Raw genomic sequence first — 10,187 nt, forward strand, 5'->3', positions numbered from 1 at the left:
TCGTAGGAGAGAAGCGAGTGAGTAACCAGCACACACTGTCACTGTGGGAACAGTCTAAGAGAGCAAATGTGCTACTGTTGGGTTCTTCAAAGCTAAAAGGAATAGTTCGCTCAAAACCGAAAATTTGCTGAAAATGTTCTCACCCTCAGGCCATCCAGTTAGATGTAGATGAGTTTGATCCTTCATCAGAACTGATTTGGAGCATAACATCACTTGCTCAACAATGGATTCTTTGTAGTGAATGGGTGCCATCAGAATGAGAGCCCAAACAGCTGGAAAAAAAACATCACAATAATTCATAAGTAATCCACACCACTCCAGTCCATAAATTTTCATCTTGTGAAGTTAAAAGCTGTGTGTTTGAAAGAGTATGAGTCCTCTATAGGATTGCTTTCTCCAGTGAAAAAAAGAAGAAAAATATGCACAGATCAAGCACCATTTCTACAAGCCAGAACAGTCCAAAACAATTCTAAACAAATTTGTTGGTGGATGGACCTGGATCTTTTTCACTAGAGGAAGCATTGCTATTTAAAACATTTTTTTTTTTTAATTTTTACATAAATCTATCATCTTTTCACAAGACGTTGTCTTCTTTGGCCCCTTCTTGCTCTTTATTTCTTAGTGAGGCTCAGCACTTTAGCAAACACAGGCTTGTTTAACAGTGCAACCGAAAGAACCCTCTGTCAACTCACATCCTTAATGCAGGCTGTTCTTCAGCTCTAGGCCTTTACCTTTCAGATGTATCTGATTCGCTTGATGCTTTTCTTTAGCCAGTGCTCTCTGTGTCTGTGATTACAGCAATTATTATTCTCCATTGTGTCTTTGTGACTCAAATCATTATTGTGACTGCATAATGGGACGTTATGTGCCTCGCTTGGATAATTGCAAAAAAGAAAACAAGCAGGTCACTACCGTCTTGAATGAAAATATCCATTTCATGGTTTAATACGGGACATGCTTTATCCAAATGCTCTGTGTTATCTAAAATGTGGGAGCATCCCAGGGCCACATAGTCAGATGAAAGTGTCTCATAACACTTGCTGGATTGTATATGATGGCTAGAAATATAATATGCATAATATTGTGTGTTTTAATCACACAATATGTGGTCACACCTAAAAGTCTGCAGCATTACAACACTGATTTTCATAGTTGATTTTCATAGCCAGAAGTTTAGGTTTACTGAGTCAGACTTTGTCTTTGTGGAGAGCCAGTCCCACCCTCCTATACTAGAAAAAATATTCTAAGCTCTCTGATATAGCTAAAAGTAGCTATCAAGGTCCTAGATAAGATTTCAGCTTATATTTTTGTATGACGTAAGATATTTACTGTTACCAGGAGATATTGGTTTAAAAAAAATAGAGTCTTCAGGTTACAAGTCTGACTCTCTAAACATTAGGCCACAACTGCCGCATAATGCCATTGGTTGAGCCAGAAGTTGTCATGTTGGACCGCTCAAACAAATAGAGCCATACTGAAATAGTCAGTGTTTGCACTTTTTGGGAAAATCAGCCTACGGTACAGCTGACTTACTTAAAGTAGTCTCTGCATGTTAAACTAGGTTTGCAGAATGTATTTTAACTCTGAAAACATTAGAGTCATCACCAAAGTTATCACTGTTTACCTGTGTTCCCAATTCAGTCTTTTTGTGTGCGTTATATTAACCAAAGTACCACATATTGGCCACACCTTCTTAAAAATATCACAATGTTACATTTTAAGTGTAAGGTGGGTGAATGAGCTATGAATGAAGCCTTTTACTAGATGGGGGGATTAATTATACCTCCTGGGCACTTGAACAACAAACAGATCAAATCTAGTCTTTCTTCTTCTATTTGCAGACTGTGATTGGATATATACCATATTTGACTGGTTTACTGTTTACAAAGGAGTGCTCAGTTTTGTTATGACCCAGTCTAGTGGGTTGGAGTGGGCCGAAAAAAAAGGATGAATAAAACACTTGTTTGTCTGGATGGCTTTCCTCACTGTGTGCCATGAATTTCTTCAAAAGCTTTACCAACTTTCCCACTTTCCCTATCTGAGGAACTCCGAGTGTATCTCGTCTCTGATTCAGCCGTTCAACATCAATGACAGTCGTCTGGGACTCAGCCATGCCAGCAGCAAGAGGACGTACAGATCTACAGGTACGCTGAGACGTCTAGAAGCCCTTGGTATTTATTTAGGGGCTGCGACATGGCATTCCTTATTTTCTTTCCCTAGCTCCCTGTCCCACTCCGTCCTCACATCAGGGTGCAGAATGTTCTGTGTATTTAGAGGAAGGCGATCATGTAGTTCTCTCTCTTCTGAAGCTGAGCATCACTCAAAGAATCCATCAAATATCAATTAGTGATAGACTGCAAAGGCTGACTGAACCTTTAATGTACCCGCAGGTCAACACAACATGCACTTACCAGACTATTTGTCACAAACCTCTGACAGCCATGGCTTCTCAAGGAGAGAATTACAACACTGGGAAAGCTGGAAATAAAAATGTGTCTCTTGTAGCACGGTTCTACAAAAATGTTTCTATTCCTGGCATCATGATATTTTTAGATGGCTCATAATCTAAGGTGACTGAAATAAGCTATTCTGGCTCTTTTCTTTTAGGATTTTTAAGAAGTTTTAGACCAATATCGTTTTAATTTAGGAATAAAATACAGTTTAAAGTTCACAGTTCAAACAAAAATGAAAAATCTGTCATCTGCCATTTACTCACCCATAAATCGTTCCAAACCTGTATGACTTTCTTTCTTCTGTAGAGCACAAAATAAGATATTAGAATATTAGAAAAAATGGTAGTGTTTTTCTTCATACAGTACAATGAATGTCGACCAATATGCGTTCTTTAAAAAATGTTAAAATACACGACCGGTCAAGAGTTTGGGGTCAGAAAGTTTTTTTTCAATGTTTTTAAAAAGATGTCTCTTACAGTATGTTCACCTAGGCTGCGTTTATTGATTAGTTAAAACTGTAATATTGTGAAATATTTTGATATAGTTTATGTAATGTAAAGTATTTTTTCTTGTTATGGCAAAGCTGAATATGATCCATCAGAAATCATTCAAATATGCTGATTTGGTGCTTAAAAAAATTATTATAATCCATATTATACAGTTGTGCTGCTTAATAATTTTGTAAAAACCATGATTTTTTTCAGAATTCTTTGATGAATAGAATCTGTTTAATAACAGAAACAGAAATCTTTTGTAACATTATAAATGTCTTAAATGTCACTTTTGATCAATTTAATGTGTCCTTGCTGAATAAAAGTATTCATTTCTAACTGAAAGAAAAAAAAAGAGTTCTGCAGTGAACTTTCCCTTTAAGGTTTTATTCAATTACTTCTTCAGACTTGTTTCTATTAGTGGCATTCCACTTCCTAGGGATAAATTCCTGCTGGATTTGTTTGTCACAGGTCTATCCTTGCTTTTCACATGCGTCGTATCCATCTTGCTAAGTATGTGCCAGTGAATGTCCAAATGTCACATCTGCCGACTTGTTAATTTTATAATGATATTATATTATTAACATCTATAACCCAAGGCCAGAGCAGCAAAGACAGAAATTATAGTTATGAAACTAAGGTCTCAGGCCCTTTCTCACTTGCAGCAGAAAGACACACTATCATGTGTCCGAGAAGCATGGCTCGCCGGGTCTCCAAACTAATCCACAGTCCTGACAGTGAGTCTAGGATCCAATTTCCTTAGGATTACACAGTGTTCACAGGCAGGGCAGTTAGAGTACTATATGATATCACAGAGCACGTTGATCCCTGTGAAAATGATGGCCAGATTAAAAAGGAGCCATGGGGGTTCAACGGATGTAAAATGATTTAAGGGGGTCATCTGACCTTGGATATGTGCATTACTGGTATGAGATAAAGGGTGGGGGGGGGGGGGGGGGGGTGGAGGTAATCATGTCACTTACATGAAAGTTATGTTTTATCTTTCTTTGTTCTTGAGATTTAGGTCTCTTTATGCTGTTTCTTTGCCAGTGCAATTTATATCTCAATATTTTACTGAGATTCTCTCCAGTTGTTTCTTGTATTCTCCGCTGAAACATGTGTCTGTGAGTGTCTGTGTGAAGTACAGGATGATGACTGGTATTTCTGGGAATCGGCTCCTATACTCTTTGACCTCTTTGACTTCATTCTGGCTCTATGGTGGGCATTAGCACCTGATCTGGCATCTCTTACACTAGTGTCCCACTTTTGAATGCAACACAGCCACATGTTGAATGCATTTCCTTCAACTTTGTCATTTTCCTTTGCCTTTTTGCTTTCTTCATGACTGGGAGTGTCTCAGGGTGTGTGTGGAATTCATATTAAATTTCTGTGGAAATCCAAGCAATGTATAGATTTGTGTCCCATGATGCAGTGCTGCTGCTGTTGCAGTAACAATAACAGCTATTACTTTAATGCATCTAGGAATGCTAGGAGATATAAATGTTTCCAGATGTGAAATGAAGCACAGATTTACACATAATGCTGTCATCTTTAAGGGGTCCATGTCTAAATGTAAGTTCACTGACGTGATAAGATGTAAATGTATATTCTTTTTTTCATTTGCAGCAGCTTTGGTGATTTTGAAGCTAAAAATGAGAGCAGAGAAGGGTGATGCCATCATGAGGTTTACACTGAAGGCCAAACATGTTATGTAAGTGCATTAAACAAGGTTATTGGTAATTAGGTTTGTTTGCTATAATAATAACACAGTGTTTAATGTTTAACTCTCCTCCTCTGGTTACAGCTGTCTGTCGGCTGGATGTTTGGTCAGTGTGGTGACAGGTGGATGCAGATGTCTGTATAGTTTCTGTGTAAATGAAGACAAAATCCCCATTGTTTTTGTGAAGACATCTAGTACGAGAAATCATTGGTTTTCCCCTTTCAATTTCAAGGTTTCCAAAAAAGGCTCATTGAATAATATCTTTAAATAATGCTTTACTGTATTTGGTAATCAATCGATCTTGTATTAAAATAAGAAATTGTTTGTGAATTATCTGACTTACAGTCATAAAATTGAATGGAAAAGCCGCCTATGCAAGGGTTCATTTGTCATTTGTGTCTGAACATTGTTAAACCCATCCTTATTAGGACACTTACTCACAAAAGATTTTTTTTTTGCTGTAAAGTTAAATCCATATAATCTATATGTTGCTACCATATTTGTTACTTTTTTTTTCAGTAGCTTAATGATCAGATGCAAATTTTTCTTTTTTTTATTTGTTTGTTTTTGTAAATCCTGGTGGCAGTTTTGTGTATCTCACTCTCGTACTGACAGTCTAGTGTCAGATAATGCAACAAAGGAGTTTTCTCACTGCTCAGTCTTTTCTCAAAAGCACCCCTCTTTCAAAAGAGCCAACTCTCCATGCCACTGGAATCCAACCAGAACCTCACTGGCTGGCGTGTTTAAGAGTCAGAAGTTGAGCACACCACAGACACGATAAGCTCTTTGATAGAATGGTTAAAAAGTAACAACTGAAAGAAAATTGAAACTGGCAGGGTTCCGCTGTTACCATCATGAATGAATAATGCTGAACCGGAGGTTGTGATAGTGTCACGTCTGTGATAAAACACCTTGATCTTTTTGATTTAGTGTCCCAGTGACAACATGATTATTGCTTTGTGGGTTTGCCATGATACACAATTCAGCAGATACACGTTATTTTATTGAGCGAGGACAAAATAAATTGATCAAACATGACTTTTACACTTAAACATTATTACAAAAAGGGTATTTAAAATAAAATAATAGAAAATAAATTAAATGCTGCTCTTTTGAACTTTCAATTTTAAAATTAAATTAACTTAAATTAAATTAAACATAACAAATAAGCACCCAACTTGCATATTAGAATGATTTCTGACAGATCATGTGACACTGAATACTGATGCTGAAAATTCAGCTTTGCATCACAGAAATAAATGTCATTTCAAAATATATTTATATTGAAAACTGTAATAATATTGCTGATCTTTACTGATCTTTTTTAACACACAAACACACACATATATAAAGTTCAAAATGAACATATGTATTATGTTACTTTATAGGTGTCAAACGTCATAGGAAACACGTCTATAGTTGATGATGATGAACAACTGGATGAAGTTTTCAGATGCCATTTGTGATGTACCTCAGACATTTGTAAATGTAGCTTAAGTGTCCAGATAGTTCTGAGGCCACTAGATCTCATGACATCAACAGTCACACTTAGTAGCAGTTGTTTTCATAAAGCAGCCGTGTGTAGCTGTTGTCTTTCAGGCTTCACTGGTGTAGGACACACACATGGCACTGCTGGCTGAGAGTTTGAACATGGCTTGTCACTGACAGCATGACTGGACGATCATGGGTCAACTTTCAGTTTAAGTTACTTTATCCAGTCACATCTGTCTGCTTTTCTTCCTTGACAGAGCTTCTCAGAAATACAGCATTATATAGCGGGCCAAACCAGCGAAAAATCTCATGCTGAAACGTCACATGTGAAAGCAAACCGTGGGGGGTTTTCTGAGGTCATGCCTTCTGCTCCCAATTTTGATTCTTTGGGAATCGTGTGTGCCCCTCACCCGACGACATGAGGAATTTTCCATAGGATACATCATGTTGCCTTCTAAGATCCCTCATTTCTAAGTAAGCATTGCACGTGTCCTTCACAGAGAAGGCAATCTCAGAATGCAGTCAATGAAACAAGATGGCAGACAATTCGAGAGAAATATATATTTAACTTTATATATATATATATATATATATATATATATATATATATATATATATATATATATATATATATATATATAAAGCATATGTGGGAGATTATATATCCATTTCCTGTTATATAACATTTCCCTCTAGAACGGTTTTCCTACAGACTCCTGGGCAATGTGTTTTCACTATAAAACATACTAGGCAATGCATTAACCAGGGTCCTTTAGCCACAAATAGAGTAAGTCACACTCTGTTCCACACTGTTATGGGTGTGTATTTATTATTAACCATTGGTTAGGCTTGTATGACATCAACAGCGTCCCAGCAGCCTGTTTGATCCTAAAGAGAGCTGCTTTAATGGTGTTCTGATTGACAGCAGATTAATGTGTGTGTGTCAGGTACAGTGAGTCGTTTGTGGGTTTTTAAGCAGCGAGGAAGGTGTGAAATATTTTCATTGAGGATGTGTTGTGGTCAACAGGCAGCACTTGGATAATTTGAGACTCTGCACCACAAAGCAATGCACAAACCAATTCAAGTGTGTTTTCATGATGCAACCTTGCATGTTACATCACCTTTCTTTTGTGGTATCAAGAAAGTATATTATGACCTTTTTCTTTCATGTGTCTAGGATGAATTTTCCAGACGAATACATAATGAAACCTGGATGCTAATGTAATGAGAGTGTCCCCCTGGAGGCTGTTCGGCATAGTTACATGAGTTTTTAATTTCTTTATTTCTTTATTTATTTTTTAGAGCAAGCTCTGAAGCTAAAATGTCACTTTAGGAACATCTATGAAAGGCTAATGTCAGAACAATGCTCTGAGTGGTTTCTCCCTCTCTGAGCTGTTTTATTGAGCTGCTTGTTCCCCTGCAGGACAAACTTGATACTGCATGAGACCAGAAACACCCCGGTGGAAGTAGGAAGTACTCAGACACTACATGGCCTTCAGAGCAGGATGAGTCATGACACAGCCACATAAATCTGAAGTCAGCCTGCCTGAGAGATTCTTCTCAGCACAGACACACACACACACAGATAATAAAACCTAATGCCTTTTTCAGCCGCTCCAGCAGTCATTTGATAAACTGGACTTTCCACTGTAATATGACACCAGTGCTTTGTGCCAGGGGCCATAACTCCCATGATGCTTCTTCACACACACACACACACACACACACACACACACACACACACACACACACACACACACACACACACACACACACACACACACACACACAGAGATAGAGAGAGAGAGAGAGAGAGAGAGAGAGAGAGAGAGAGAGAGAGAGAAAGGCCTGTCTCCATCTAGCTGTTTGTTAGCTCACTGACCAGCAGAGCAGGAATTTGCACTCCTGTTTCTAGCAGTTTGAACTGTATTCAGTATGAAAGACATTCCAGCTCATGTGACTACAGCAGTCGTTTCGGTGCTTTCCAGAGCTGCAGCTGCCCAATCCAGGCCATTTCAGCGCCCTGCCCTGCTCATACCAACACTCCTCTGTACACACACATATTCACACGTCCTCTAACTTTAGAGTGTGATAACCAAAAGACACAATTAAAGAGCACTGGTATAATCATACAGTAACGTGCTGTATAAATCTGAGTGACTTCAAGGTCAGTCTGACAGGGCAGAATGCCTGCAGTATAATCATCTAGCATTTTGAATGTGCTATAAATTCCCTTGAAAATATCTGGTGCCCTCTTTTATGATTACAGGCCAGTGATGGCAATGAGAGAATCATGGAAAGTGGGGAAAATGGGTTGGTCTCATAGCAAATGTGCACTTTTATCTTGTTGCTAGGATGGGAGTACATTAAATATACATCATTGGATACATTTAAAATCAAGCATGGAATATTTGGCACAGAGTAATTGAGGAATATGAGTTTGTCAGAGAAATGTCAAATGTGTGGGCAAGTGTTTGGACTACATCCAGTTACTGAGCTACATTATTGCTAAAGCATAAAAAAGTGGCTGAAAAAGGTGTAAATAAAATAAAAAGACATTATATTTATGTATTTAAATATATTTAATAACGTTCAACCTTTGAATAAAAGTTATAGTACAATATATAACATTTACAAAATAAAATATATAATTTAAAACCAAAATTAATTTTTAAATGAAACTAGTTAACACCTCTTTCTAACATTTATTTTATGTTCCATGCCATTGGTACAGCCAAGGAAAAGAAAAGAAAAACAACAATTTAATAAATATTTAAATGTCATGAATACATTTATGAGTATACTGTAATGAATGAATAAATAAATGTAATGAATATATATATTTTTTAATTATACGATACATTACATTTACATTTTAATTGATATTATTGTGAATGAAAAATGTAAGTAAATTATAAATTAAATTAAATTACATATAATTAAGTATATAAAAAATATATTAAATAATTAAACTTTTGCATTAAATACACAAAATACCTTCTAATATCTTTTTCACTTTCTTAGCTACAACTTATATAGCTCAATTTTAGTTTTGCATTATTACCAGATCAGCAGAGCAAAATCCCCAAATAAAACATTATTTATTTTCATGAATATTTAAATGTAATGAATATATTTAATAAAGTGAAATAGAATTAATTGAAACAAAAGAGTAATCACAAATGTTACATAAAACTTCAAATAAACTTACTGTAAATGAAATGCACAAAACATTTAATTAAGCCACCTAATATATTTTCATGTTCTAAGACGCAACATCTCCAAAATGAAAATCAAATAGGATGAAAAAGGATAACAAAATATATGTAATTATATATTTAAGTTGAATGAAATTACATAAAATGTTACATTTAAAGAGATTTAATCAAATGCTACTCGTCTTTCATCTACCCTCCACGCCACGACACACAGACAAGTTTTGAGAGATGTTTCTGTGGGCACATTGAGTTTACATCATGCCAAAGCCTCGATCTGCTGGAGTCCTGTTTGTCTGAGGTCATGTTTTCACAGGGAGGGACAACAGAGAGAGCGCTCAGGGGAGATAAACGAGAGAGGAATAGAGAGAACGAGAGAGTGAAACAGGGTGATAATAAGATGGTGCTGGAAAACTGAACTAACAAACACAGACCTCCACCCTGAGCTCAGGAACCTGCTTCACACACCCTCTGCTCTTCCATTTACAGTTCTATATCCCCTTTATAATTGTTTCGAGGACAGATATGGAGAAAGAGCCCTGAGCCCAGCTCTGCAGATAAACTCTTTATCAAAGGACAGAGGAGAACATTGTGTGTGTGGCTAATATGTTTTCTGCATGTCATTTCTAGAGCAATTTTTGGAGACTTTGAGTGTGTGTGTCATTGCTGGACTTAACGCTGAACATCATGACCCACTTTATAGAAGTGACACCCCAGTTGTCCAACTCTGTGTTGCTGTATCCCAATAAAACCCTGCAGAACACACTCATATTCACTCATAAATGAGGACAAACTCTCAAAAGACAAAAAAAAAAGA

At 36.8% G+C, this 10,187-nt stretch overlaps 1 long non-coding RNA gene across 1 annotated transcript; it reads left to right on the forward strand.

Annotated features, from left to right (window-relative positions):
• Positions 1 to 3,347: 3,347 nt before the first annotated feature.
• On the forward strand, positions 3,348 to 4,838 carry LOC132098339 (uncharacterized). Its single transcript, XR_009422878.1, has 3 exons — positions 3,348 to 3,457; positions 4,571 to 4,655; positions 4,749 to 4,838. It is a non-coding gene; the product is annotated as an uncharacterized LOC132098339 (long non-coding RNA).
• Positions 4,839 to 10,187: the final 5,349 nt, after the last annotated feature.

The sequence above is a fragment of the Carassius carassius genome, chromosome 22 (assembly GCF_963082965.1).
Source record: "Carassius carassius chromosome 22, fCarCar2.1, whole genome shotgun sequence".
Classification (NCBI taxonomy): domain Eukaryota; kingdom Metazoa; phylum Chordata; class Actinopteri; order Cypriniformes; family Cyprinidae; genus Carassius; species Carassius carassius.